The following is a 22,733-nucleotide window of genomic DNA, read 5'->3' on the forward strand; positions in this document are numbered from 1 at the left end:
TATATGTTAAAATATATCTAATTTGGTTTATTTTTCAGAGTTTTAAGTTTATTTTAGAATTAATGTGTTATGTGTTATTACAATGACATGGATTATCTTTGGAAAATGCTAACATTATAATAAATATTTTAATTGTGATTGAATTATCATTATTATTATTATTATTATTATTTTTATTTATTTTTTTTTTGCGCGACAGAGTCTCACTTTGTTGTCCAGGCTAGAGTGAGTGCCGTGGCGTCAGCCTAGCTCACAGCAACCTCAAACTCCTGGGCTTGAGTGATCCTTCTGCCTCAGCCTCCCGAGTAGCTGGGACTACAGGCATGTGCCACCATGCCCGGCTAATTTTTTTATATATATATCAGTTGGCCAATTAATTTCTTTCTATTTATAGTAGAGACGGAGTCTCGCTCTTGCTCAGGCTGGTTTTGAACTCCTGACCTTGAGCAATCCACCCGCCTCGGCCTCCCAAGAGCTAGGATTACAGGCATGAGCCACAGCGCCCGGCCTGAATTATCATTATTAAGCATTCTCTTACTATTGTATTATATGTACTATATGCATGTGTATGAAATATTCAATAGGTTGAACTCCAGGGGGTTAAAAATGAAAATGACTTTTTTTTAAATCAACAACCATGACTTTTTAATTAAAATGATGTTGAGTAATATAGGATGTTTACCTCCTGATTAGACAGTCCATTAGAGAAAAAGAGAGATATGGGCAAGGGAGAAGCTCAGTATGTCAATATAAAAACAGAGTTTACAGCTGCAATGTTGCCACTACACCATACGCATTGAGTACATTTGAGATTCCTTTCTCATAAATAGTATTGAAAAAATTATCAAGCTAATACTGTTTCTAAGTATTGAAATACTGTTTCTAAGTATTGAAATACACTATACAAGATAGTGATTATTATGATTACAGGCTTTGGAATCCCAACTGAATTGGTTTGTAGGTATGTGATACTATTTTTTATTTAGGGCTATTTTCTTTAGACCTCAGTTTTCAAATCTTAGATGATTATAATAAGAAAGAATACTTATCCAAAAGCATGCTGTAAGGATCAAGTGCAATCATTAATATTTGCTATTATCATTCCTTTTAATTTTATATTTTTAACTGAAAAAAATAGTTTTATCCTAAAAATACTGCTTTAAATATCATACTCTCAAGAGAATATTCTCTTATTTTGTAACAACTATTTGCAACTAGAATTTCAAGTCATATTTTATTTGATTTCCCCATATACCTTCAATATTACATTTTATTATTTTTATATTTTTTCTCCTATAAAACGTATGTTATCTTTGAATATTATATTATTCTCATTCTTATATCCGTAATGTGTTAACACCCATGTTCCTTGTTGATTTGCAACTTGGCTATTATCATACAGACTCTGGAGTCTTCTGCTATCTGAATATGTAACTCCTATCCCTATACTGTTTATTGGTGGGCCCAATCTGCTTTAGCAACCCATATTGGTTGTTACAGTATTGCTCTTGTCAGCATGAATTATTTCATCTCTGAAATCTTTAACATAAGATCCTACACTAGGTAAGAACATTCCTTTGTCCTACATTCCCTTCATGGCATCTCCTATTCTCAAATGTATTATGATTTCTAATCTAGGGATAAAAAATATTTTAACAATTTTCTAATACTATTTGCTAGTGGCTGATTGGAGAACTGAACTGAGGATTCTCAACCTGAAGTCAGGGCTAGGCAAGACAGATTTGAGATAAATTATCAGTGTTTGAAAAAAAGCAAAATAAGTTAATGGTTGCATATACATCTAATGTATATAAGTGGTCTAACATTTCCTATTTCATAAAACCATTGTTCTTTGTCTGAATGTACCTTTCCCTTTATATACTATGTAGGTAAGAGAATCTTAGCAATCAAGGCTACTGTTTTATCAGTTCCATCAGTTACCTTACCCCTTGCCCAATGAATGGTCCATTTTTTACTTGCAAGCTTCGAAATTATGTGAAATTAGAAAGTGTATTTATTGGTTGCATTACATATTTCCTCTTGAACCTAGGCAAGTCTGTGAGTGTTGTGACTGATCATGTGTAGTGAGAATGATGTTATATGACTTCTAAATTAAGTCATAAAAGGCAAGACCTCTTTTACCTTCTGCTCAACCTCTCATTTCTTTCCCCCTTCTTCTACCTCTCTCTTCCCCCTCATTCCCATTTCTCCTCTCCCATTCCTACCTCCCCCTCTCCCTCTCTCCCTGCTTTTGCTTGACACCCAATGCCCCTGTTATAAAGAAGTCCAAGCCACATGGAAGGGCAACATGTAGGTGTTGCAGTTGACACTCCTAGCTAAGATATTAGGTTATAGACAGCATCAATTGCTAGATATGTGCATGAATGAGTCTTTAAGGTTGTGCTGTTAATTACTGAGTAGCTACTGTGCACTTGAAATGTGACTATTTCAAATTGAAATGGACAGTGTCAAATGCACACTAGATTTCAAAGACACATAGAATAAAAATAATAAAATATTTCAATAATATTTCAATATTGCTTACAAATTGACAAGATAATATTAAGTAAAAGACTGCCACATTTCTGGTAAGAACTTAGAACTACATATTGTAAAGGAAATAAATGATTTAGTCATAACTTGCACAAAATCAAGTCCATATCGTGTGGTCAAAATAAATGTAATGCTTCCTAAACCACTAATTTTACAGGTAAGAAAGCAGGTCCTGAGTGTTGAGAAAGACCTCACTAACAGCTGGAGATGCTCTGTGAAATAAGTGCTTACAATAAATCATCCTTGTGAATGTTTTAATTCTTATAGCTAAAAAAGCATATTTATTTAAATATATTAATAAACAGTTCACATACACTTAAACTTTTGCATGATGAAGTAAAAAGTGCCCAGTGACATTTTTCAAAGGGATTACAACACAGAGATCTTATTAAATCAAATACCTCTACTGATAATAAAAATTATAAATTGAGCTGAAATCAGATTTGTATTCTCAAGATTAGTTGAAGGAATCTTAGAAGTTTATTGAATTACAGTTCAGATAAAGTATGATGATCATTCTTCATTTTCAAGGGCAAAAATATTTACATTGTAGATATATATGATTAGGTTGAAGTATAAGAAAGGATAATTTAATTGCTCTAAATATTCATTAACATAAATAATTAACACTTTAAATACTTATCTTAATATATAATACTGTCAACAAGAATATAACACATTGGAAATATATACGTTATCGTCTATTTGAAACTTTTATTTACTATTAAGTTATAGGGCCCTTTAATTGTGTGTTATTGATTAGAACATTATGAAGTTTGATACTTTATATAGATTCATATGCATAGATATCAAATGTTTTAAATGTTATTATGTAAGGCATTCTACTATTATTAGAAGAAAAGGAAGAAATGTTATCTCTGGGGCATTATAGCTTGCAAGAAATTTTGGTAAATCCTATGCCTCAATACCTGAGTAAAGTAACTGATTTTAAAAATACTAAAAGAAGACTCGTTCTCACACATATGTCTTCACTAAATTGCATTTATTCTTAGCTGCAAGGTTCTGAATTTTATTTTGTATGTCTACAATTAACTTAAGTTTCAATGTTAACTTTATTTCACAAAGTTTCTGAGTTACCTTTATAAAAATTACACATTTGCCTAAAATCTTTATTCAATTTTTAAAAATTTCATTCTTAAACCAACTTCATGTTCCTCTGACATATCTGGCCACTACTCTTTCTTAAGTTGTTTAAACAGTTGAGAATGAAAATTGAAAATTTTCAATTTAATTTCCATATATATAAATATCACCATGTATATATAACATATAATACACATATATGAATATATGTACACACACACACACATATGGCCCCCAATAGATGGATAGAATCATTCTTTTTTTTTTTTTTTTTTTTTTTTTTTTTTTGAGACAAGAGTCTGGCTTTGTTGCCCAGGCTAGAGTGAGTGCCATGGCGTCAGCCTATCTCACAGCAACCTCAAACTCCTGGGCTCAAGTGATCCTGCTGCCTCAGCCTCCCGAGTAGCTTGGACTACAGGTATGCACCACCATGCCCGGCTAATTTTTATATATATATATTAGTTGGCCAATTAATTTCTTTCTATTTATAGTGGAGATGGGGTCTCACTATTGCTCAGGCTGGTCTCGAACTCCTGACCTCAAGCAATCCGCCCACCTCGGCCTCCCAGAGTGCTAGGATTACAGGCGTGAGCCACCACGCCCAGCCCCTGGAATCATTCTTGATCATCATTAGGTGCATAACTCTCAGTTGCTTATTCGCCCTGTGGAATACTGAGGGGAGCTTCCATATTACAAACAAATCTTATAATGTGAACTATTTGCACATTTTTTGCTTTTAGTCTTCTATTTTTTTTATAATGAAATAGTTCATATACATGAAAGAGTTCATTTTTAAAAAATATAGAGTTAACTCATTTGTGTCACCAAACAATCAAAAAAAATTGCATTGCTAGTACACCACATATCTCCTGTTTCTTCTTCCCTATTCAAACATTTTTGCCTCCTTATATGAGGAGTAAATGACTTTAGTCATTTAGACTTACTGACTTTAGTAATATTCATTCATTTGTTTTCACTTTTATTGCATGTATTAGTTCTTAAAGTTAAGGTTTTGCACATTATAGAAATATAATCTTACTTGGACCTGTCCAAATTCTTCATTTCTGGTTTCTTTTGCTCAGTATAATGTTTATGAATGTTAACTCTTAATTTATATAACTATGATTCTTTAATATTTATTGCTACATCCTCTTCTGTTATGTAAAAATATCACAATTTTGTCCAAATATTATTAGTAAACATTTCTGTCATTTCCAGTGTTGCTTTTGGAGACAATGTTGTTATGAATATTCTTGTACACTTCTGTTGCACATAAACCAAGGATATACTTGAGTACTTCCTGATGGCCATTTTAAGAATTTTTAACTTTTCTCAATAATACCAACTTGTTTTTCCAAAGTACTTTTACCAATTTTTTCCCAAGTATGAGATTTTCTGTGGCTCTCTAGTGATCACAAATTGATATTTTCAGACATTTGTTTTCACTACCCTGGTGATTGTGTGATATATGTTAGATTAAAACATACTCATAGAAAAAAATCCCAGGGTCAGATAGCTTCACTGGTGAATTTTTCCAAGCCTTAAGATACCAATATAATACCAAGTCTCAGAGAAATGAAAAAGAGAGAAAATAATAATCTTCCCAGATGAAATGAAGCTGTGAGCTTTAACTTTTGGTTGTTTTTATGCTGGTTGGTATGTATCATTCTGTTTCTCTACATTTCCTATAGGGTAGTTCTCATCGTGACAAATTTCCATATTGTTTGCTTCTCTGAAAAAGTTTTTATTTCTTCATCATTTATGAAACTTAGTTTTTAATTATTTTAACTTAGTTTTAAAATTTTGGGCTGTCAGTTGTTCTGTTTAAAAAGAATAAAAATAGATTCCTATTCCCTTCTGGCTTGTAAGGACTCTGATGAGAAGTCTGCTGCTAACCTGATGGGTTTTCCTTTGTAGGTTCATTGTTGATTTCATCTTGCAGCTTGTACAATTTTCTCCATCATTTTGACTATGGCCAGGAGGATGACTATGGATCTTTGAGAGGTCTTTTGCTATGAATCTTCCCAGTGTTTGATCACCATCTTGTGTCTAGATATTTGAATCCTGGAGATACCAGGAGAGTTCTCAATAATTCCCTTGAATAGGTTTTCCATACTTTTTGCTTTTTCTTCTTCTTCATCTGGGCTATCTATAATTTGTATACTGGCTCCTTTCACACAGTCCCATATTTCTCCAAGTGGTTGTTCATTCTTCTTCATTCTTTTTTTCTGCATCTTTAACTGACTCTGTTAGTTTGAAAGCCTTGTCTTCAAGCTCTGAGATTCTTTCTTCTTGGTGTAGTCTATTGTTGAAGCTTTCTTCTATTCCCTAAATCGCTCTTTCATTTAAGTTCTGTTATATCCTATACTATATTCTCTATTTCTTTAGTGAATTTTTCTTATTTTTCATTCATGTCCTGAAACATTTTTTTGGTTTCTTTGTGTTGGTGGGGCAGCTTGTAGGACCTTCACCAGTGCCTGGGCAGAATGCGTGACCTTGGCAGGTGCCCGGCCAGGATGGAGGACATAGGCCAGTGCCTGGATAGGTTGCAAGACCATGCAGGTTCCTGGAAAGGTTGAGGGTCTTGGCCATTGCCTATGTGGATTGCAAGACAACAGCCAACAGCCATCAGCAGGGTGGCTCTTCAGCCCACAGTGGCTGGGCCACCTGTAGCTGGCGTGGCTGGGGAGATGTGTCACCCCCCACCAGGCATCACAGTGGCTGGGCTTCTCCCTCTTCCCAGGTCTGACTGTGGCAGCCACTGCTGTGCTACTCAGATGGCAGTGGGGGCACTATTGTGGTGGCAAGATGGCAGTGGCAGATGCTGAGGGCCAGTGGGCACCTGCTTTGTTCAGATCCCCGGAGTTGGCCTTGGGTGGTAATCAGTGGTGTGCATGGCACCCCATCACACACAGTGCATGTGAGAGCACTCACCCTCCCCACTTCCCTCCTGGCCTGGCAGCAGTAATGAATAGGCAGGTGGCGGCATTGAAGCCGACATCTCTGCAGACTGGGCACTCTGGGGTTGAGAGTGTAGAATGGCATCATCACAGCAACCTGAGACCAGAAGCTAGCTGGTGGGACTCCACTGTGCCCACTGTCTAGTGCAAGGCTGCCATGCAGTTTCCAAGAAGCTCCCTGATCAGTCGGAGGCCTGTGGTGATGGTGGGGCCCCCTCAGAGCTTGGATTTCATTATCCACTTGGGGAGCACAGAGCTCCAGGGATCTCTCCTCTAACCCTTACACATGGATTCTTCCCCCAGGTACCTTCTGATCATGCGGAGTATATCACACTGCCTCTCTCTCCCCAACTTTGGGTGTCTCTGGTAGCTTCTCTGATTATTCACAATGCTCTTAATGAGACGATCTATCCACGGGTAAACCTCTACCCACAGCCCTTGATCCTCTCCTTGAGAGCAGTGAGTGCAGGCTGCTTGCCATCCGCCATCTTGCCCCCCCCCTTTTTCTGTCTTTTTAAGGCTCTGAGATCTAAAGGGTGTTTATCATGATATCAAACCTAAATAATCCAATGTAATAGATATCCCTATGTACTAATCCTATACACCATTACAAGTAGCCCCTTAAATCATCTTATACTGAGAAATAATTCATTTATTGCTTCATTCACTAGTTTACTCAACACATTTATTTATGATTTATACAGTATTTGTGCTATAAAAAGACAAAGAGGAAGTATACAAATAAGATTTGAGTTGAAAATAATGAGTTAAAACATATATACTGAGATACATCTTTAGAATATTCAAAATAGGTTAATGAAATTGTTAACTGCAAAGTAGAGTAAGACAAAATACAATAGTATTTTGAGATAGGGCTTGAATAGTATATACCGATTTCTTTCCTTTTGGATATGCAGTCAGAGAAGTTAATGGATACAAAAATACAGTTAGTTAGAAGAAATGAGACCTACTCTTCAGTAGCACAGTCAGGTGACTATAGTTAATAATAATTTATTATACATTTAAAAATAGCTAGAAGAGAAAATTTGGAATGTTTCTAACACAAAGATATGATACATGTTTGAGGTGGTAGATATCTCAACTACCCAGATTTCATCATTACACATTGTATCTTTGTATCAAAATATATGTACCCCATAAACATGCAGCTATTATGTATCCATAAAAATTAAAAATAAACAAATAAAGAAGAATTTGTATGACAATAGGTAGGTAGTACATCTTCTTATAAATCAAAAGTAAATTTTGACAGCAGATCCTATTAACATTTGAAGTATCAATTAAAATCACTCTTTAACTTAAGGGTCACTTTGGGAAGGCATCCAGGTATTTAATTTATTTTATGGGTAAAATGTCAAGATAAATTGCTCTCTTAAGTATAGAAACGCACAATAGTAGATAATAAATGTACTTAGCAGATAGATTAACCTCATGAGGAAGATCAGTACTAAATTGAAGAATGTTCATTTAATAAAGTTGTCAATAAATATTTTTGGAGAAAATGACTATTGGAAATATTTGTTTAGTAACATTAAAGTCAGCAAAAAATGACTTGCCTTGCAGTTTTCAGAGTAAACTTAATTAAGTGGTATACACCTCAAATCAGATCCAATGTCATCAATATCTTTCATTTGGAAAATGTAGGCACTCAATAAAAGTGAAGAATAATTCTACAAATATTACAATTTATGGTTAAGGTTTTTGTAATATCTTACATTTTAATAATGAAATAATTTAAAGAAAGGAAACTGGCCTAGAATGACAGTGGAGGGCTTTTGAAGTTTTCTCTAAGGATGTGCGATTGGAATTGAGATGCAAATGATGAGCAGGGATGAACTGGGGTAAATATACATGCAGAGTATATACACAGAGTACCTTAACATGCCTCATCTGTGGTAAGAGCACATAAAGATTAGGTAATGCTATTATGAAGTATTCTATGCTCCTTATAATTAAAAAAAAAAAGTTATGTTTTCACATCCATGCTGTTTGATGTAAATACTTCTAAAAATTTTGGGACAATAAACTTGCCAGGTGGAAAGTAAGATGACTTCTTTGATTTAATAATCAGGTAGCGATATGAAAATACACTGAATTCAGATTTTTTTAGTCAATTAAGCTTGGCATTTAATAACTGTGCTTAAGAAAGGGTTAAATGTAGATTGAGGTACATTGTTGGTACACCATGTTAACTTCTATGTTTTTATTCCATCAATCTTCAGTAATCCACAGTTTGATTTTAAGTGAAAATTCTTTCTTGTGTTCAATGGGACAATGATACCAATTTTTTTTCAGAAAACATTATTTTAATAGGATTGAAAATTATACTCAATTGGAAATTATAATTTACCTTGAATTCACTGTTTTGCTTTGTTTTTAACCATGTATTCAATTACATGAAGAGCTAGCTGATCAAGCCAAAATATTTAAGATTGTTCTTTCTTAGGTTGGACATGGACAAATATGCCAGGACAGGAAGGAGTTGTGAATAAGAAGAGATGCAAAATATCTGTGTGACTTTATATTTGTGTAAGCTTAAAAGAAAAGGAGGATAATTGACAGAAGACAAATTACTTGGTAATTGCAGCTGGAAATAGTTTTTTTTCAAAATGCCATAAACAAATGTCAGACAATTCACAACCAGTTTCAAATAGAATGAATAGCTTTTATTTTAATAAAAATAAAAGAGTTGACATGCAAGTTTGAAAGAGCAAGGGGATGACTGAGCATTCCTATAAAACAGATTTTAAACAGAAGTGCAAATAAGGCAATTGGAATTTCCAATGTTAGGAGGCATGTCTGCTCAAATACTTCCATGGAACAGTCCACTCTACCTCTAAGCAAACTTTCTGGATATTGTCTCAGAGTTATGATTTACAAAATAAGATTAAAAATTATTTATACTGTAACTGAAACTTGTTTTATATATTGTAACCAGAACATCATCTTATTTACTCAAATGAAAGCAATTTCAATTTCACATGATCATCTTAGTCTATGATCTATAAGATTATGTAGGCTACAGCCATGCTGTGAGTGATAACTATAGCTAGTATGTACACATCTCAGAGGGAAAAGATAGTATCTAGAACCACCACTTATGTTCCATCTGAGGATTGATACAGGGGACAGGCTAGCAAGCCCATTAGGGGTAGAAACGAGAAAAGTGTTTTTCATATGAAGACATCCTTCTGCCCACCCATAATCTTTTACGGATATCCTGATATACTTTTCTCATTTTATTTTTAGCACCTAATGCTTTTGAAGTCATCCCATTTCTTGTCAGATATAAACTTGGCTTTCATGTGCACAAAAACACTTAAATCTTTACCCTGAAAACTTGTTTAAAGCACTCTAAGACATTTTTCTACAGAAAGAATTTAAGTACACAAGAATCCTCTAGGAAAGGAACTTGGGGGAGCTTTCAAAAGGGCCTAACACTGGAAACTCCTCCAAACCCATAAGCTCGTTGGAGCAGCCCCCAGGACCACCTAAGTATTAGGTGTTGTGTGAGAAAGTTGCTTTATCTATGACTCACTTAGAAGCAAGCACAATGGAGCACTAGGATTGGTTTTATTCAGCTCCAATACCAGGAGGAGCACCCTTTGATATAGGAGAACAAACTACATGAAATCTTATTCCATGAAATGGGGGATAAAAGTTGACAAAGACACTGGGAACAGTAACTAAGAACCACAAGTCTAGGAAGAACATTCATATTCAGCTATACATCTAAAAACTTGTTTTCTCCCAGGCTTTATTTACTCCACTGCTGCTTAAATTTAGTATTGTTTTTAATGCATCAGAAATAAAAGGAAATTTCAATATGGTGAAGTGTAGTGATTCTCAACTCAAGTGATTGCAAGAACAAATTTACTATGAAACTTATACAAAACAGATGTGCCTTATGCAAACATTAAACTTACTGTAGCTGACTATCTGGAGTTCGGACATAGGCATCTGCAATTTTTTAAAAAAATTCTATAGGTATTTCTTGTATGCATCCAGCATTGCAAACCACTGCTCTAGATATAGGCTAGAACACTGATTTAACGAAGTCTTGACAACTGATCCCCATCAGATTATACCTTACTTTAGAGGTTATAGAATCAATAGTTTATTTTATTGTTGTTGAACATTTTTTCTCACATAGACCTTAACCCAGTGTTGTCAGTATGTCCTAATTGTAGCCACTGCACCACAAGAAGAAAAGAACCTAGACAGTGTGCAGCTAAAAAATTATTTCCTTCATTCTAAGTTCAGAGTTGTGCTCCCACTAATTGGGCTTATGTTATTGGAAATATTTTAACAAATTTTCCAAAACTTATGAAACATCAAAAAAACTTTCTGCTTTTCTATTACCTGCCCTTTTGAAATGCCAGGATGTGGTGTGGAGTGTAAGATAAACACAAAGACCAACAGTCTACTAAGATGCATGGGTTTTGCCCATTAAGTTTCCTTTCTGTGCCTACCCAGAAATAATGCATATGTAGATGTGAGTGAATCTGAACTTGTTGGTTGGATATTTCTTCTTAGGGGCAGTGTTTACATCTGTCAAAACATGGCTTATTATAGACCTCATAAGGCCAGCACATGTAATTTTTCAAAGAAATGATCAAGGGAGCACACACTGTAATGCTATGGGCCATTTGGGTTTTCCCCCAAACTCATATAGATATTATTATAAGGGATTCTAGCAGATGTAATCATAAATCAGCTGTAGATCTTGAGAAAGATATTCACCTACTATCCCAGGGGAGTAGGGAGTCATGAGTGTAGCTTTAATTTGAAACAGAGATATTCATCCAAGGACTCAGAGATAAGCATTGCTTCAGGATTAAGCAACAATCTAACCCTTCTTTTATAATATCCACTTTTGAAAACTTAATAGACAGAGTCACCTGGTGCTATAACTGTGACTTTCAGAAAAGTGTTTCTTAGCCTTGAAAATACGTTTGAATCATTGGCTAGGACTTCATCCTGAGAGATTCTGATTTAATTGATGCTGAGTAGGGCCGGGAAATGTTTTGTTTTCTTTTGATCTCCCAGGGATTTCAAATGTTCTAGACTAATCACCATAATATTTATAGATGTTGGTACATAGTTATATAGAACCTGAAAAGCTGTACATAAAGGAGTTATTCAATAATATTTCCATAGATACGATAAGATTTGTCAAATAGATAAGATAGAATAAGAAGTAACATGCAATACTGGCATTTATGACTCAAGGGTGAATATCAGTGTCAGAATTTTCTATTTTTTCCTTAAAAGGTCTTCTTATGTTTATCATAAAATGTGTAATGCCATTTTACAGTGCTGGGATAGAATTGAAATTAGAAGAAATTTTGATATTTTGCAATGAGAGAAAGGATTTTGCCCTTTTACATATGAGGGATGTTTAATATGTTCATTTTAAATTATTCCCATGAAACTAATTGTTCCAGTTCCTAGAGTGAATGTGGTGGCATCAGTGATATTCTCTAAGATTGCCAAAATATGATAAAATATTCTCATGTTCTCAATGGCAGAACCAGTCTTTTAAAATTTAATTTAACTAGCATTTAAAAATTATCCTAAAAATTGATGGGTGTATCAGATAATTATTCTCAACTATCTGCTCTCTCACTGTAATAGAATTAAGTTTCTTCAGCCATTGCTATGTGACTTGCCTGTGCATCTAATGGAAATTGTATGCATTCTTGCTTCATTGATTTAAGGTTGCTAATATGACATAATTTGGCCAATAGGAAGCAAGCACAATACATTTTGCTCTATTCTGGCAGAAACTTTAGTAACTACATAGTTTGGCTTGGTGCTTCTGCTTTTCCCCTTAGTCATAAGAGAGCAGACTTGGGTGTTAAAATAGGAAGACACATGGAACAGAACCAAAGTCAATCTGCAGCCTTGAAAAGAGTAACATAGTAACAAGCATTCAGAATCTAGCAACCCAGAGCTGACATGTAGTATGAGTGAAATGACAAAAAAGAAAAAAAAAAAAAAAGGAAAAAAAGAAAGCAAAAACTTTGTTCTAAAGCTATGACATTTGGATTTGTTTCTTATGCAGAATTGCTACAGCAAGAGTATTCAGTTGTTGACAACAAACGTAAGTATTGCTAAAATGTATCCTAACATGAGTAATAAATATATGTAAGTATACGGTGGCATTTCAAACATTTTATCTATTGTCAAATATCAGCTCTGGATATATATCTCTTTATTGTACAATGAGTAAACAAATGGAGCCATCTGTAAAAGAAAACAAAACTAACATAAGGGACTTTGAAATGATCCTAAAACTTCAAAATAGGAAAAATTCCTAAATAGAAAAATATTCTAGGGAATATATTCAATCATTAATGTAATGCAAAGCACATATTTTATTATGAAATGGAAGTAGAAAATCCTTAGAAGGGAATTGGCCAAGATATAATAAAAAGACAATAGCACAAAATGAAAAGAGAGTAGATGAAATAATGAAGAATTGCAAGGCAACTAAAACTCAAAAGCAGAAATACATTTGACATTGTGTGTATTAAAATACACACAATAAATAAACTGAGGATACATATTGTATCTGTAGACACACACACATACATTTTAAATATAAATCCTATTAACATCCAGAAAGAAAAAAAATAGTTTATTAGCTCAAAAATACACACTTTCATCAGCATGACTCTATGCCCTTTTCCATAGTCACTTGGAGTACAATAAATTAAAGTCAGATCCAAGGCAATTGTTACATAGCTTTGCCCCTGGCCACAATCACAGATCAGTGGTTCAGATTACTTCAGTCAGAATAAAGAGCAGAATATTTTGTTTGATTCTTAGAAGAGAGAGGGGGAAACCTCTTTCTCTTTCTCTTCTCTCTCTCCCCCACCCATGTCTCCTCTAGCTAAGTAAGTGCCTTGACCAGAGCAATTGGTAGCCATTTACAAACAGAAAAGAGTCAAAAATATCAAATTCTGTCTGTACTATGAAAGGCATAGTGGAAGGATTGGAAGATATTAGGTCATTAAATATGAAATGTCCGATTTCAAATCAAATGTTTAGTTTATTATATTTCAAACAAGAAGCAGTACAATTAATCAAATATGCACCTAAACTATCAACATAGTTTTGCAATTTTAGTAGTAGCTTGCTTATGCCAGCAGTGAAGAAGTCTGGAGAGTGGTGGTGGTGGTGATCAAATTTGGAAAGGTGTTTTCCATAGCTTGTTGAGAATTTAATTTTTTTTTTTTTTTTTGCAAGAAGTGGTCCAAATCCTGGAAAAAGTGGTAGTCAGTTGGTACAAGTTATGGTGAATCATTAGATGACAGAGAGCTTCCAAGTACAGCTGCTATAGTTTGAGCGGCATTGTTTTTTGCAACATGTGGTCTTGTATGATGATTCGCCTGTCTTTATTGGCCAGTTTTGGCTTCTTAATCACAAGAATCCTCGTCATTTCATCCAATTGGTTGTGGTAGACATCCGCTGGAATCATCTGACCAGGTTTCATAAAACTGTTGAGTTTAATACCAGAACTGGACCACCAAACAGACACCATTAGCTTTTCTGCTGAATATTCAGTTTGGGGCTATTTTTGGCACTTCATATTTATCCAACCCTTGTGCCGAATTGTCAAAAAGAATCCATTTCTTCATCACACCTAACAATACAGTGTAGAAATGGTTCTCCTTTATGTCATGACAGTAAAGAAAGGCAAGCTTCGAGATGATTTCTCTTCTGATGTTTGTTTAATTCATGCAGTATCCATCTATCCAGCTTCTTTACCTTGTGCACTTGTTTCAAATGGTCCAATATTGTTGGAATAGTAATGTCAAACCTTGCTGGTAATTCATGCACAGGTTGAAATGGATTTGCTTCCACTACAGCGTTCAGCTCATCCTTATCCACCTTGGTCTCAGGTCACCCATGTGGCTCATTTTCAAAATTAAAATCACGAGAATGGAACTTCTCAAATCATGAATGTACTGTGTGTTCATTAGCCACATCCTTCCCAAACACTTCATTGATATTTTGAGCTGTCTGAGCCACATTAGTTTCATGATGGAACTCATGTTGAAAAAGAACATGAATTGTTGACTTATCTGTGGTTTCACAAAAATTGCTCTCAAAAAATGTAAAAGATAATCACAAGCCAAAACATGCATTCAAAGGAATGAGGATATACCTTCATAATAAAAAATAAAACAAGAAGTGTCAAAGTGAAATGTCAGAGATATTAACTGTCAAACTTAGGACTTACAGAAATCAGTCATTCCATGCTTAATAACCTGTACAATGTCATTGAGGACATGGATAAATCAACTATAAAGTCAGCCTTACACATAGAATTTATAGTCCATTGAACCAGTACATTGACTTATGGTATAAACCTCTATTTGTTAATATTGACATTATTTTCAACTAATATTAGCTTAAATAAGACCAGATTTCCAATTGGTAAGTATTCATTTTCTATTTTTGAACAAGTTACAAGACTATTCTATTTATTGAGTTATGAATCAAAATTAAGACCCTATGAGTGAGGAAGATGTATTATACATAAAGTTCAACATATAGGTAATTGTAAATGCTTTTGATAAATGTGGATACAACATAATGCAAATGATTAAAAATTATTCTTTGAAGTTAACTCACACTTTGTGAAAGTTTTTTGGAAAAATATATAACTGCAAAATCATTGACAAAATAAAGAAAATAAACAATTATATAACAAAAAACCCACAAAAAATAATGATCAAACAGTGATATTTAAAACATGAAAATGATCACTGAAGAGTTAACATCATGAATGAATGGATATATATATATCAGAGAGAGAGAATAAAATCCTGTTATTTGTGTCAACATGAATGAATTTGGAAGACATAATGTTAAGTGAAATAAACCAGGCACAGAATGAAAAATACAACATGATTTCACTCATATGTTGAATCTAGAAACGTTGGTTTTGTGTGTGCAATAGTGCTTACCAAAGGCTGGGGGGAGGAGGAGGAAGGGAGGATGAGAGGAGGTTGCTCAATTGATGCAAAGTTAGAGTTAGATAGAAAGAATAAGTTCTGGCGTTACATGGTAGGGTGACTACAGCTAATAACAATGTTTATGTAGTTCAAGATAGCTAGAAAAGAGGATCTTGAGAGTTATCCCACAAAGAAATGATAAAGGTTTGAGGTGATGGACATGCTAACTACCCTGATTTGATCACTATACAATGTATATATGTACTGAAACATCACCTTGTATCCCATAACATATACAGTTATTATCTCAGTTATAAACAACATAAACATAAATAAAAAATTTAAAAGATAAGTAATATATTCAAAGAGGAAAAATGACGTTTTGTGCACAAATTGATCCCAATGTTGTCAGTCAGTCATGTAACCTTGCTATATGTTTTGATTGACTTACATGTACTTTGCAGAGTGGGTGGATAAATAGATAATAGTTAGATAAAGTGATTTATCAATTCGTATCTATCTACAATTATCACTACAGCAATAGGAGTGAATGCACCAAACGCTTGCTAACAGTTATCTTTGGAGGAGAATGATTACAATATTTTCAAAAATTTTTTACTCTGTATCAGAAAAAATAAAATCTCATAATCAGAAAAAAAATGTTCTAAATAAACTAAGAAAAGTCTTCCCAATCATTTAAAATTAGAATGTTAAGCAAAATAAGCCAGACAAAGAAACACAAATATCGCATACTCTCACTCATATCTGGGAGCTAAAAAATAAGAGAAAGAAAAAAGAAAAAGAAATGTAACTCATGGAGACAGAGAGTAAAATAATGCTTAGCAGAAGCTGGGAAAGGTACTAGGGGGAAGATAAAAAGGATGGGATAGTTAGTGGATAAAAATATACAGATAGATGGAATATAATCTACTAATCAGTTGCAAAATAGGGTGACTATAGTTAACAATAATTCATTGTATGTTTCAAAATAGCTAAAAGAGTATAATTGGAATGTTCCTAACACAAAGAAATGATAAATGCTTGAGGTGATGAATATCTCAATTACTCTGATTTGATCATTACACATTTTATGCTTATATGAAAATTTCATATGTTGATCAACCATGCTGTCAGCTCAGGATAGAGGAAAATACCTATATCAGCTAACTCCATAAATTTGATCATTTATTTTTTTCTATGGAAGATGGTAAATTTAGCATCAATTTACCTAAGTTTTCTCTGAATAATAGCAGATAAAATTATTTGACTTATATTTGTTCCAAATATAGAATTGATTTACAGAAAATCAAAGAAAATTAAGGACCTTCTGAAGGTGAACATGTTTGGTTGATACATAGAATGTACTATTTACAGTGACAAACAGATTTAATCACACAGACTGCAGCCAAATTATATTTTCAGCTTTAGCTGCATTGGAGATTTTCTGGAGAGAAAATTCTGGTTTTAGCAGTCAAGGGAAATATTTTCAAATGGAGATCTTTTGACCCCAGTTAATAAAGACAGGCTTAATTTTAGATTAGCCACAGCAATTTTATGTAAGATTCACCTAAGTGCATCCATACTTGTCTTAGATTAGCTAAGTAAAAAAATAGAGAGAGAAAAATGTTTGAGTGGTAAAATTAATAAAACCAATGGATTAAAACCAGAGTGATGGGTATGTCCATAATATCTCCATATCTAGGTAATATGCCATTCAGTCAAGACTCACATATCTTTAATGTCCCTTACATTTATAGGGTGATAAAATTCAAAAATAGAATGCTATTGAAAAAAATACTCTTGTAAGCAGTTTTGCCCTGCATTATGAAACAAATTAATATTACACAAAATACTTCAAAATTAACTGAATAAAACCTGTATCAAACTTTTATATTTGGTTTTTAATATAGTGTAATTATTCTTCCTTTATTTATTTACTGCATACAATAATGACAAAACTTTATCAAGAGCCTAAAGGCTATTGGAAATACTTGATTGAGCTTGCATGTAGTAGACAAACTGAAAGGTGTAAAACTAGAAGGAGTAAAGTCAGACTAGTCAGGCAACCAAGAGTGCTATCTTACTAAAAGAAATAATTAAAGAAAAGAAAAAAAAGAAAAGAAGGAAAGCAGAGAGGCAGGAGAGAAAAGAAGGAAGAGAGGAATGAAATGAAAAGAAAAAATGTTAATAGTCCACTTTTCTTCTGAGCTCTAAGTTGGTTATCAAGTTTCAAATACCACTTTTATTTAAACTAATTTTTTTATTCCTTTAAGTTTATTTACTTAACCCAAAATCTCCCACAATTTCTAGCCCTAATCACACTTCATTATTCAGTATTTATTATTTTTCATTTAACTATATTTATTGAGTTATAATTGATATACAATAAACTGAACATTTGTTCCAAATATAGAATTGATTTACAGAAAATCAAAGAAAATTAAGGACCTTCTGAAGATGAACATGTTTGGCTGATACATGGAATGTACTATTCACAGTGACAAACAGATTTAATCACACAGATTTCAGCCAAATTATATTTTCAGTTTTAGCTGCATTCGTGATTTTCTGGAGAGAAAATTCTGGTTTTAGCAGTCAAGGAAAATCTTTTCAGTTGGAGATCTTCAAAGTCTACAATTTGATAACTTTTGACATGTGTATATTACCATGAAATTATTACTGCTGTCAAAATGGTGAAGATATCTATTGTGCCTAAGTGGTTTGGGCCCCCTTTTTAATTTTAATTTTTTTTTTATTTTTAATTAATATAGATACATAATAGTTTTACATATTCATGAGGTACATGTGAAATTTTGATATTCAATATGTAATGATCAAACTGGGTAATTGAGATACCTATCATCTCAATTATTTATCATTTCTTTGCATTAGGAACATTCCAATTCCACTCATTTAGATATTTTGAAATGTACAATGGATTTTTGTTATATATAGTTCCCCTATTGTCTAATGAATAGTAAATTTTTTGCCTTCCATCCAACTGTATTTTTTACACATTAACGACCTGTTTTCATTCCTCTCCTAAACACTTTCCACCCTCTGGTAAGCATCATTTTACTGTCTATCTGTATGAATTCAATTTTGTTTTTAGCTTCCACATATGAGTGAGAACATGCTATATTGGTGTTTTTGTGCCTGGCATATTTCACTTAAAATAATGTCCTCCAGTTTCATCCATGTTGTTGCAAGTGACAGGATTATATTCTCTTTATGACTAAGTAACATTTCCTTGTGTGTATGTAGCAACCTGTCTTTAACCATTCATTCATTGATGTACACACAGGTTAATTCCATATGTTGGCTATTGTGAATAATGCTACAATAAACATGAGAGTGCAGATAATTCTTTGATATATTTATCTCATTTCTTTTGAATATATACTCAGCAGCGGGATTTCTGGGTCATATGGTATAGATTTTTTAGGAACTTCCATACTGTTCTCCATAGTAGTTGCACTAATTCACATTCCCACCAACAGTGTTTGAGGGTTCCCCTTTCTCCACATCCTTGCCATCATTTGTTATTGCCTGTCATTTTGTCATTTTAAAATGATAAAAGTCATTTTAACTGAGGTGAGATGATATCTCATTGTAGTTTTGATTTGCATTTCTTTGATGACTAGTTATATTGAGCATTTTTTCATATACTTGTTGGCAATTTATATGTCTTCTTTTGAGAAATGTCTATTCTGTCTTCGGTACATTTTTAATCTTATTATTTGTTTTTTTTTTACATTGTTAATCTCCTTATACATTCTATTAATAATTATTAATCCTTTTTGAGGTAGATAATTTACAAATGTGGATCCTCTTTGTAAATTTTCCTTCCCTTTTCTAGTTGCTTCCTCCTCCACTGATCTGTGTTCTGTCACTATGTATTAGTTTACCTTTTCTGGAGTTTTGTGGAAATGGAACGGTTTATCCATTGGCCTGTTATAGGATATTCAGATTGTTTCCAGTTTGGGGCTGTGACAAAAGCTCCTGTGAATGTTCATGCACAAGTCCATCTATAGACACATGCTTTCTTTTGTCCTAGGGAAAATACATAGATGTAGTATAACTAAACCAAACAGTACTTGTGTGCTTAAATATTTAAGAAACCATCCAACTGTTTTTTGAATTATTTGTACCATTTTATATGCTTCTCTGGAAGCATGAAAGTTCCAGTTCCTCCACATCCTTGGTATGGTTGGGCTCTGCATTTTGGTCATTCTCCTCCTGTTTAGTAGCATCCCACTGTGATGTTATTTTTTTTTTCTCTTTTACTAAAAATGTTTGGCATATTTTCATTTGCTTATTTGTCATCCATATATATATATCTTTAAATGCCTGTTTAAATGTTTGGCCCATTTTTATTAGGTTGTTTTATTATTAAATTTTAGAGTTTTTTAATATATATATATTAACATATATATATACATATATATATATATATATATATTCTGACCACAGATCTTTATCAGATATATGTTTTGCAATTACTTTCAACCAGCCTGTGGCTTATATATTTTTTTTATAATAATAAAATAATAGTATCTTATGTCTGCACTAGAATGTTTATAGCAGCAAAATTCACCATTGCAAAGAAGTGGATACAATCCAAGTGGCCATCAATACATGAGTGGATTAATAAAATGTGGTATATGGAGTCCTACTCAGCCACAAAAACCAATGGTGATCTCGTACCTCTTGTGTTATCCTGGAGAGAGCTGGAGCCCACTCTACTAAGTGAAGTATCACAAGAATGGAAAAACAAGCACCACATGTATTCACCATCAAATTGGTACTAACTGATTAACAGTAAAGTGCACATATAGTAGTAACATTCATCAAGTGTTGGGTAGATGGGAAGAGGGCTGAGGGGATGGGTGTATACACATCTAATGAGTGTGGCGCGCACTGTCTGGTGGATGGACATGCTTGAAGCTCTGACTTGGGTGGGGCAAAGGCAATATATGTAACCTAAATATATGTATCCCTGTAATATGTTGAAATAAAAAAATTAAAAATTAAAAAGTAATAAAATAAAAAAGGAAAAAAATAGTATCTTATGAAGAGAAGAATTTTCAATAAATTGCTGAAGTTTAATTCATTTTTATTTTATTATTAATTATATAATAAATGTAATTTATTATATTCATGTTGTACCTAAGGAATCTTTCAGAAAGGTTTTCTCTTATAGCCTCTCTATTGAAGCTTTATAGTTTTATATTTTACATTTAGGCCTATTATGCATTTTGAGTTAACTTTTCTATAGGTATAAGGTAAGGTTAGAAGTTCACACTTTTTGCACATGGATATTGAATGGTTCTAGTACCATTTGTTTAAAGACTATTATTTCTCTACTGTATTACTATTACATCTTTGTCACCAATCTGTTATATGTACAATACATACATATATACACATATATATGAACATTAATGTAGTCTCATGAGAGTGAGCAGTCACTTGTACCACAGAAAGACACCAAGCAATTCATGAGGGATTCGCCTCCCTGCCATAAAAATCTCTCACTAGGCCCCACCTCCCAACAATGCCACATTGGGAATCAAATTTCAACATGAGCTTTCATGGGGACATATGAATTTGGGGGATACATTCAGACCATAGCACTAGCCCAATATCAGATGTACCCTATTTCTTCTCTAAACTACCAAAGTAACCTCACAACCTAGCCCCTCAACTTCCTTTCTAGACTGTCTCATGCACAGTTGCAAATTAATCATCATTGAGAATTTTGTTTTTATCAAAATTGTTAACTAACTATTGTCAAAATTCTGTATCACTAATTGTATATGAGTTCCTGGATAGTTTTGTTTGCTGACTTTTCTAGGCCATGTATCAATGTATAAAGAGTTGGACAAGCAATTATGAGATAAAAAGTAAACAAAACAAAACAAATTAAAAACAAACAAATTACCTAAGATTGTAAGTACAGAATATTATGAAAGCATGGACAGGAAATAGTACTTGATTTTTTAGGCAGAAATGGAGTATGGGTAGGAACAAGGCTAAATACCAATTACTGCAATGAGAAATGCCAAGTTTTAGATAGAAAAAATGAAAATCCATTACTTTTAAATTTTGGAGTCAGCAGAATCAAAGGTTAAGGGAGCAAATCAGAAAATAAACATTGTAAATTAAAAAGAAAATATGAGTAATCTAGATTATTAACAACATGACTGGCAGTCTATGCAAGTGATACTTTTGGAATACTAAGTTTCTGATTCTCTGGGCTTCCCATTTTCTGCTTTCAAAAAGTTTCTATCTGAATCCTGCATTCCAGAGCCATCAATAGTGTCCATAGCCTATCCCCATCCTTGATTTTATTATCCAGTATCACCATATTCTACTGCCTATGTAAAATTCTGCATTGTAAACTCCTCTGCTTAGCACTCAGGGAATCTAACTCCTTGTTGTCTTCTTTAATTTTTTTACACTAAATCTCACTTTTATTGTTTTCTTCCCTCCCTCTTTCCAGTTTATCCCATGGATTAACTCTAAGCTTTAATTCTATCTCATTTGTGATTCCTGTCTAAAGCTACAGATCACACAGCTTCTTCCATTTCTTAAATCAAGGAAGTAACCACCTATACTATTCATTGGACAGAAATGTTTTTATGTTTGATATTGCTTGTGTAGTTTTTATTGTTTTTTAACTTTGGTTCAGTTTAAGATTCTTTGTCTAACTTCACTGTAGGGATCAGGAGGGTAGATATCACTATTTGCTGTACAACGCCCATGGCATTAGCAAAGCACCATACCCGTAGTAGACACACGTTAAAAAAAAAAAAAAAAAAAAAAAAAAAAAAAAAAAAAAAAACCATCATACCTAGGAACTACAATATGCCAGGTTCTGTGTTAGTTGCTGTTGTTAAAACAAAAGGCAAGAACTGTGGATGTTTTAAAGAGGCATGTATATGTTCCTAGCAGAAATAAAATATTTATATTAATAATGTCAAGTGATAACTTGAGAGGAGCCCACAATGCAGGTCGTGAAGGGTTGATGCTGTGGGAAAAGGATTTATTAGATAAATTTAGGACTAACAGGAGATTCTATTAAGCATTATTAAAAGAAAGAGTAAAGGCTAAATTTTCTAGC

The sequence above is a fragment of the Microcebus murinus genome, chromosome 14 (genome assembly GCF_040939455.1).
Source record: "Microcebus murinus isolate Inina chromosome 14, M.murinus_Inina_mat1.0, whole genome shotgun sequence".
NCBI lineage: Eukaryota > Metazoa > Chordata > Mammalia > Primates > Cheirogaleidae > Microcebus > Microcebus murinus.